The sequence below is a fragment of the Pristis pectinata genome, chromosome 20 (assembly GCF_009764475.1).
Source record: "Pristis pectinata isolate sPriPec2 chromosome 20, sPriPec2.1.pri, whole genome shotgun sequence".
In the NCBI taxonomy this organism is placed as follows: domain Eukaryota; kingdom Metazoa; phylum Chordata; class Chondrichthyes; order Rhinopristiformes; family Pristidae; genus Pristis; species Pristis pectinata.
In genome coordinates, this window is record NC_067424.1 from 16,765,704 (window position 1) to 16,776,047 (window position 10,344).

Below are 10,344 nucleotides of genomic sequence, written 5' to 3' on the forward strand. Positions count from 1 at the left end.
TTTTATTTTCAAGGATGAAGTGAACCTTATTTACATCATCGTACATGTTTTGTGTTCTTCGATCGATATAACTCCCACAATCCTGAAAATAAACAAAGGAAAAAATAAGTCAGCCTAAATTGGATTGTTTCAAATTGATACGGTGCCAGTGTTTGAGCTTGCATGAAAGGTGATGGAATTATTTCGTCTGTTGTCAAGGAAACTAGCAGCATGCGCAATACCTGTTTTGAAGGGGGAGAGAGGGACTGTTGGTTGCCTGACCAGGTTGTGGAAAAAATCTCTCTTAACTCTTTGCTGGTCACAGTACTCTATGAGCAATCCTGTGTTGAAAGGTCATTGACCTGAAATGTTAACTCCAGTTCTCTCTCCACAAATGCTGCCTGACCTCCGGAGTAATCCAGCATTTTCTGTTTTCTTGTCAGTTCTGAATCAGTTACTGTATTAACCTTCTCAAGAATTAATCTGTCTCTACATTAACCCTTTCAATGTTAAGTATGTTCCTACTCTATCCCTTTCAGTGTTGTCACTTTCTGCATTCACCCCTTAGTGCTGAAGTTGGTATTAACCTTTTCAATGATGCTGTATTACTGCATTTAGTCTATCGATACTGTGGCTGACATTGTAATAAGTGCTGACCACTTGCTTTATTAAGCAACAAACACAATGGTAGAAGAACCCAGTGGATCAGGCAACAGCTGTGGAGGGAAATAGTCAACATTTTGGGTCAAGACCCTTCACCTGGACAATATAGTGGGATATGTTCTTGAGGTCCAGATGAAGGATCTTGACCCTAAACTGCAGTCTCTTGCGTCTCCACTTGCTATACTAACCCTCTTAATACTGCCCATTATTATATCAACTCTCTCTGTATCATCATTTTACTATGTTAGTGCTCTAACCAGTAATTGTTTTCCTAAGGTGTACCAATCTTTTCAGTTCTGACTGTATAACTGCACACACTCAGTGCTGACAATATTTTGGTGTTAGGCCCCTCAGCATTGGCTTTATTACTTCATTAATAGTGCCATCTGTGTTTTGTATGAATGGTCTTAATGCTAACGGTACTTTTGCTGAATACATTAAAATTCAATTTATGAAGTAACATCAGTGTTTGCCTTGGATAAGCTCAGTTTAAATATGCCCCATTAAAAGTGACTTTAGAAGGCAATGTTGTGAGTCATGTTCTTGAGGACAAGGATTGCTATGGACAGGAGTGGAGCAAGTGACAAGAAATAATGCAGTGGAGGTCACTTAACATGTCTGCTCTGTGCCAGCTCTTTAACAAAGCTATCCAAAAACAATCCTGCTTCTTTTTCTCTCCCAAGAGCTCCGTGCCTATTTCCACTTATTTTGGTCATTTGAATGCAGTTATTTAAACTCAGTCAACCAGTGAAAGATCCATATTGTTATACGGTCTTTTCAAGAATCCTGCTGCCTATATCCTAACTAGCACCAAGTCTCATTTACCATCACACCCTGTGCTTGCAGACATACTGGAAATGGTTCAATTTTAAAACTCTCATCTCCCAGTAACCTCACCATATCTCTATCAACGTAATCTCCATCAACCCTACAATCTTCCGTGATCTCTTCATTCTTCCAATTCTGTTCCTTGACTTTAATCACTCCACTATGCCATGCCGTTCACCACTGAACTTCCTAATATCTGGAATTCCCTCCCTAAACCTCTCCACTCTACCTCATTGACCAATCATTTGGTCACTCAAATGATCTCCCTTTGTTGCTCAATGTCAAACTTTGTTTGTCTTGACTTTTGTAAATTGCTTTGGTATGTTGTTAAACTCATTGTAAATAGAACCAACTAGAATTTATGAGTTACAACATATCTTGCTTTGGTATGTTGTAACTCGTAAATGCTAGTTGGTTTTATTATTGAGACACAAGTTGCTGCAGATTCCAGCTTCTGCACTCTGCAGCAACAAACAAAAACTCAGCAGATCAGGCAGCATCTGTAGAGGGAAATGGACAGTCAACCTTTCAGGTCGAGGCCCTTCATCTGGACTGAAAGATGGAGGTGAGATAGCCAGTATAAAAGGGTGAAGGGAAGGGTTGGAGCAAGAGCTCACAAGTGATAGATAGATCTAGGTGAGGAGGAGTGATTGGCAGAGGGAGGACTGGAGAGTGGAGACCACAACAGTCTGGGGAGGGTGATAGGTGGAGGTGACAAAGGGCAGCAGATGATGGAACCTAAAACATTGACTGTCCATTTTCCTCCACAGATGCTGCCTGACCTGCTGAGTTCATCCAACATCTTGTTTTGTTGGTTTTATTATTGTCATACTCCTCAATGGTCTAGTGACTACACACACACCTGCTGTGGCACTAAGCTACTATAAGAGAAAGGATATTATTTCTTGGCCTACATTAAGTGACTAATCACAAGTCACAACAACAGATGAGATCCCACCATCAGCCCCAGTGCCTTCTAGACCAATCAAAGCCCAAAGTTTGGTGTTTGGCACGTGGAACTATCAGAATCCATTTGAATTCAGCTGGGATATCGCAGTTAACTTACCTTTAGGCACTCAGACATAAATAATGATCAGTTGGAAACATAATGGAATGCAGTGTGGTATTATTATACAATTGAAGGGCATCTAACAGCAATGGTGTTTACAGAGTCCTTGAATGAAAGGTGATTTTACATGAGGGATATGTGGCCAGTGGAAGTAGTGAGGTGGTAGGTTGGTGGTGAGGCTGGTGTTGGCATGAGAAGGAAATCCCAAAATGAACTGTGGGGGAAATTAGAAACAAGTGGTCTGGGGCTCAAGGGTTTCCAAGGGCAGCGGATAGGTGATAGGTGATAGGTGATGGTTAAAAATGGGGCTGAGAGTTTCATGTGAAGGAGGCTGCAGTTCTGAACTGGCACATGGTGTAAAGACAAAGGCAAGCTGACTGCTGAAATGAGTGTTAACCTGCAGACCTATTGGATCACTTTAACGATGTGGTGGTGTCGGTGGACCAAGGCAAAACACTGTATATTTCATTATTTGACATTCTGAAGCAGTTGATAAGAATCCTTGTCAGATGATGAAAGGTAACCGGAAAGGCATTTTGGAATTGATTCCTTCATTTCCAAATTGTGCATTTATTTCTCTGAAGAAGCACAAGCTGAATGGAATATCTCTCCCTGCACCTGTGAAACAGATACATTCCACCTGCCACCATCTTGTCTCTTATCTGCAAATGTTCAGTATCAGTTTGGACAAAACTGTAAACAGTTCTGCACTATCCCTGTTTCCAACAACCAGGCTTAGACTGTGCAAACTCATTTCAGGCTGAAGAGGCAGCTAGTGTCAGCTTGACTTAGACTATAACATTGTTGCCTCAGCATCAGAATATTGTAAGGTGAAATCCTGATGTGTTAAGCGCATTATTTTTGTGCTTAAGATAGAGGAGCAGCACCAAGGAAAGCTTACTTCAGAGGTCATCAGATATGATGCTGAACTGTGACCTCATCTTCCTCGTTAAATGGATATCTCAAGAAACTGGATAAAGAAACATGACCTACATCAAAAATGTATTTTATACATGTACTAATTGTAAATGCCTTGGGACATCCTAAGTTTGTGAAAGGTGCTATATAAATGCAAACCTTTTCTTCCAGTATTGGTCATGGACAAAGTGGCTGCCAGGTTTTCTACAAAAGCATAAGGGGACCAGTACTGTATAAGGTGCTGAGAATCTTATGCATCAGATCAGTGGCAGTTATAGGGCTTCACTAGTAAAACAAACACATTGAGCACTCCCAAGCCTGTAAAAACCATTGTATAAAAACAAGTTCCTTCCTTCCAACAGATAGTCTTTCTGTAAGTTCTTGTAACGTACTTGCTTACTTATTTATGGCACAGAAGGAGGCTATTTGACCCCTCGAGTTCATGCCAGCTTCAAACACAATCCCAGCAGTCCCATATGCCCCTTATTTCCCTTTAGCCCTGAAACCTACTCTCTCTAACATGTCCATCAACTCCCCTTTAATTCTTTTGTCAATTAACCTACTCTTACATCTTTGGGTTGTGGGAGGTAACAGAATACCCAGGAAATTCACTTTGTTTTAGCTATAAGGGGCCTTATATCTATTGTTCACTTGGAATATGTTTATATGAAAACCTAACTGATTCCTTCCTCAACTCTCTGACAACGTCAAAAGCATTTGGTGACTCTATGAAAGAATTGGAAATTTTATAGTTATACTGTAAGTTTACCGTTCATATTGTTCAGCAATTTTTTGTTTGAATGCTAAGTTCACAGTCTATAGAAGCTTTTGTTAAATTTATTCAATTTATTTAGGGCTGCAAGTTTATGATAAACTTCTATTCAAAGCTGATTACCATTTCTTTTAAATGGATTCGGTACAATACACTAAAATGCAGAGTAGTATTTGTCATTGTCTCCTGCTTTCTGTTTCCGCTGCTGCTTAGAGAATCTTAAGCTGCCAATCTCCTCTCACTTCCGGATATTAATATTCTGCCCAACACCACAGCATGTCTCATCTGTGCAATCGCTCAGCTCCCAGAGACAAAAGAACAGAAAAGCTGGGAGAGCAAGAGGATATCTGCCAGCTTTTAAACTTTCCATTGCAGTGCGAAGCAGAGGCCTCACAGTGACAAACTGTTGAACTACTGGGGACATTTCAGGGTTTGCTTGTTCACAATAGATCCTTTTCCTTCTTTTGTAGCTGTCCCTCAGGCCCAAGGATTACTTGCTTCCATTCCAGCTCTATGGGTCCTGAAATGGCGATGAGGCCAATGTGGGTCCCACAGACTCCACCACAAGTGGGACAGGTGCTTGACAGAGCAGTTGGGTGGGTATTTTTAGAGCTGGAGTATCCCTTCTGCCATTTCTGCCAGGCTTCCACATGCTCCAACCAAGAGACTCAATGTTCTCAACCACTTCCTTCTCAATTCTGGGTGGTCATTGGCCAATGTTTCCTGCTGGCCTTTGGGAGATGTTACACTTTGAAAAGAAGTCATTAGGAATATCCCTGAATTGTTTTCTATATCCATCTGGGAACCTCCAACCAAGGCAGAGCTTGGAGTGGAGTGGCTGTTATGGAAGTCATTCCATAGGCACTGAAAGCCGAGGTCTAACAGAAAATCAATGGCTTAAAAGAAACCATGTTGAAAAGAAGTTGAAAAAGATACATCAGCTGAAAAACAACAAGGACTCATGACCAGCTTATATACCTGCTGAAATTCTAAATCCTGGTAGAGAGGAACTCCAGATACAAATTCACACACAAATGACATGGCCTGCCCACCACAGAGAGCTGAGTTTAATTAGATCTTCAGTGATGTTGGCCTGGGAGAGGACATTGAAGTGGGTTCAGTTATGCTGCCAGTGAATTTGGAGGATATTGTGGAAACAGCACTGGTGGTACATCTCGAATGATTTGAGCTATCTGTTGCCCATGGACCATAAGCATTGTGACACATTTATTTTCTTGATCATCAAACACCCTTTCCCTCAGACAGCCAAAAGGCTTTGTTAGTTTATTGCTGATGATGGTGAATTTCATCACTGATGTCTGCCTTTGCTGAAAGGTGGCTCTTATGATATGGAAAATGGTCCATGTTTTCTAGGGCCTTGGGAGACCTTTATTGTCAGAAGACATTGTTGTGCAGTGGAGGAAGATTGATAAATGGTGTTTGTTTCACGGATGGTTAGTGTAATGCCCATTTTTTCTTATGCTTCAGTGAACCAGTTGTTGATGACTTGGTGGTCAGCCTCTGAACCTGAGCATATGTTGGGTTCATCTATATACTGCTGCTCAGTGACAAAGGCTGGAGTGAACTTGGATTGACCACTGCCTAATTGGCTCTTATCTTCATCAGCCTGATCACAAAACAGCAGGACCAGAAACACTGCCACAATCAATATTAAAGCTCCAAGGATAGCGCAAAGAAAGGTGTTTCTCAACAACAAATGAAAAATCAAAAAAGCAGCAGATGCTGAAATCTGATCACAGACCTGAAATGTTGACTGTTTTTCTTTCCACAGATACTGCTTGACCTGCTGAGACTTTCCAGCACTTTCTGTTTTTATTTCTGTTCTCAGCAAACATCCTGATGTCTCCCAGCAGGAACTGCAGAGTGACCACATTGTCTGGATTGCCCTGATATCCACCTTAATTAGCACCTCTGCAGAGACACTTGGCTTCTCTACCAGAAAACAACAAAACTGGTTTGATAAGTAAATGAACCATAAATACAAGCTGTTTTTTTATTATTGGAATTCCAAAGGCACTGAAAGCTGAGGTCGAACAGAAAATCAATGGCTTAAAAGAAACCATGTTGAAAAGAAGTTGAAAAAGACTCATCAGCTGAAAAACAACAAGGACTCATGACCAGATTATATACCTGCTGAAATTCTAAAGCCTGGTAGAGAGGAACTTCAGATACAAATTCACAGCTTCATCTCCCACAAATGGACAGATGGGGACATGTCAGGGGACCTCAAAGATACCGTTATTGTGACTATCCTCAAGAAAGGAGACAAATCTAACTGTAGTAACTGAGAGGAGACCTCCTGCTGTTTGCTACACAGAAAGTCATTGTCTGGGTCCTCCTCACTGCCATCTCCCAGTGGCCAAACACTTGCTCCATCTGGGGCACAATGGCCATGATCTTTGCTGCACATCAACTCCAAGAGATGCAGGGAGCCACATCAATACCTATTCATGTGGTTTCTTCAACTCAACAATAGACTTTGACTCTGTCTACCAAAGATCACATTTGGCTGCCCTCAGAAATTCATTTCTATGGACCATTTGCAACAGTTGATTTGGACCGATGGATCTGCAGCACATCATTCTTGGTTCCAAACTGGAGTCAAGCAAAGTTGCGCCATTGCCAGCAGTTATCTCAATCCTTCTTGCTGCAAAACTACACCTAACCTTCAGCAAGCATCACATGGAGCTAATCTACAGGATGAATGAATGGCGCCTCCATCACCCTTTCAATGAATAAGGTGAGTTGCAAATCCCTGTTGGAATTCTGGAAGTGGAGGTAAGGTAGTAGCAAGTTGGCAAGATCCTCATATTAGAAGTATCAGCACAGGACGACATCATTCAACCCCTCAGGCCTGTCTTGCCAGTCAATTGGATCACATTGATCTGATCTTAACCCTTATGTTGGTTCTGAAATCCTTTCTTACTTATCCCAACAAATAAATCAATTCCAGTTTTGACATTTCTATTGACCCCCTCCCTTCCACCTCTCCCACTGACATCCCACCTCAAACTCCTCCCATCCTCTCTGCCCCACCACCCCCATCCCCAAACCTTGGAGGGGCAGGTGCTCCTGATTCCACCACTTCTTGAGTGAAGTTCTTCCTGACATCACCTTCTTTTTCAGGATTCTCACAGCAGAGGAAATACGTTCTATCTACCTCACCAACTGAATTGTTTGCTCTTTGGAGTTACTCTAGGGGTAGTTGTGAATCAGAAACCAACCACATCATGGGACCATAAGCACCATTCCTCCTCCTCCATGTCAAACCTATTCCTTGCCGTTGGTCACTGGGACACTTCCTCAGCCATGTATCTGAACAAAGGCTTCAAACCACTGGCACTAAACCCAACAATGGCATCAACACCAGTACAGAGAGCACTGGTACTGCATCTACTCCAACATGGTTACCGTGGCTGACCCTGCCTTTAGCAGAGGACTGCAGCAATCATTGATACAACTGCAGCCAATGCCACCCCTGCATACTCACCTCCATAAAGAAAATTACCAGTACCAAAAGAAATTCAAACACTGGTATTGCCACTGGCACTGACAAAAATGTTTACATCAATACCAGCAACACCATCCCACCACCACCATTACCAACACTGGTACCAATTCAACAGCACCCCAATGTGTTCAGAAGCAGAGGCAGCAACACTGACACATTGCTATGGTCATTATGGACAATGACACAGACTGTACCATCAACACTTCCCAGAGGATTCCTAAAAGAGGGGTGTGGATCTTCATTAGCAGGAGCCAGGAAATTTACAGCTGTTTGAGGCCACCAAGAGCCCCTGAAAATTCCCCCATTTTAATACTGTTCTACTTTATACTCACTGCAAGGATAACACATAGTCAGAATCAGAATCAGATTTATTCTCACTGACATATGTCGTGAAATTTGTTGTTTTGTGGCAGCAGTACCGTGCAAGACATAAAGACATAAAAACTACTAAATGTTACAACAATAAATAAATAGTGCAAAAGATGAATAATGAGGTAGTGATTATGGGCTCATGGACCATTCAGAAATTTGATGGTGGAGGGGAAGAAGCTGCTCCTGTATCTCCTCCCTGATGGTAGTAACATGAAGAGGGCATGTCCCCGGTGGTGAGTGTCCTTAATGATGAATGCCACCTTCTTGAGGCACCGTCTCTTGAAAACGTCCTCAATAGCGGGAAGGGGTTGTGTCCGTGATGGAGCTGGCTGAGTCTACAACCCTCTGCAGCCCCTTTCAATCCTGAGCATTGGAGCCTCCATACCAGCCTGTAATGCAACCAGTCAGAATGCTCTCCACTGTGCATTTGCAGAAATTTGCAAGAGTCTTTAGTGACATATCAAATCTCCTCAAACTCCTAATGAAGTAGAGCCACTGATTGCATCAATGTGTTGGGCCCAAGATGATTCTCTGAGATGTTGATAGCCCAGGAACTTGAAGCTGCTCACCATTTTCACCGCTGACCTCTCCATGAATACTGGTGTCTGTTCTCCTGACTTTCTCTTCCTGAAGTCCACAATCAATTCCTTGGTCTTGCTGACATTAAGTGTGAGGTTGTTGTTGCGACACCGCTCAACCAGCCGATCTATCTCACTCCTGTACTCCTCCTCATTGCCATCTGAGATTCTGCCAACAACAGTGGTGTCATCAGCGAATTTATCCTCAAGGCAATATTTCATTCAGGAAACAATGTGCAGACACCGAGTGACAGATTCCATGTCAGGGTATAAAGGTAATATTGATTACACTATTCGCTGGTAACACGACAATGAAAAACAACCGGAGTAAATTAGAAACAGGCAGGGAACAGATTAATGTTAATTGGGCCTTTCAGCAGCCTATTGTACTGCACGACACCACTTCCACTCCTCTCTCCAGATCTAGCTCACAGCATAAGCCACTTGAAAGAATAAAACTCAACAACAGCATTCTTTAAAGCTCCCAGCAAGTCCTTAGGAGTCAAATGTTCCTGGGGTACCTCAATCTTCTGTGCTTGTGATGGATTTAAATCTATGTGTTGGAACTGGAATCTTTATTTTCCCCTTTTCTCTTTCTGGAGATAAGGAATTTTAATTTGTATTTCTCATGTCTTCATGCTTAAGCTTCGTCATAACTTAGGCTTTGAATGAGTGCTTTTTTTAAAGATGATCACATTTAACCCTCATGCAACAAAAAATCTGGATATTTGGATGGATTCCCAAACACCCACAATCCTGATTTACCAGGAACCAAAGATTAAATTACTGGGCACTGCTGAAAATAACCCAAGAGATTTAAACATCAAACAATGATTCAGGTGGATGTAGATAGTTTGGAGTGTGTGCTGACAAATCTAGGTGGACACAAGTAAGTATGAGTGGCTGTCGATGGGTAGATGTGGGTGTAGGTGTGTACTGATTAGTTTAGGTGACTGTAGGTTGGTTCATGGTACATGTGAGTGCAGGCAAATACAGATGATTGTGGGTGGTTGTAGATTGGTACAGGTGAGTACAGGTAGCTTTAAGTGTGTGCTTTTGGGTGCAAATGGGTACATGAGTGTGAGCAGGTGCAGATGAGGCCTGCTGGATGCAGGTGAAGGTGAGATTGGTTGATATAAGTGAATGTGAGTCCAGGTGCAATTAGGTGAGCCAAAGGGCCTGTTTCCACGCTGTACAACTTTATTACTATGACTTTATGATTCTCTTGGTATGTTTGTGCAGATGGACTTAAGTGGGTACAGGTGACTCCGGGTGGAATAGTTTGGTACAGTTTGATGTAACTGCAGCTGGGCACAGGTGGAACTAAGTGGATACAGGTGGTTGCTCATGAAATTGGGTGTGGACAAACAAATGCAAGTGAAGTTAAGTGTGGACAAATGAATGCAGTTGGAATTAGGTGCATACAGGCGCGTAGATGGAGGTAGGTGGGTAGAGATGCACATAGGCGGTGGGTTCAGGCGACTGCCCTTTAAAACTTGCTGCAACCATGCAAATGCACCAATGAGTTTCAACACATTTCCAAAGGAAGTCAGTTTCTGGGTTAAACTCAGAACCAGTGCATTTGTGGCTGATAGGTCAACTTTGTGCTAAAAATTACACCAGGGATGGAAGA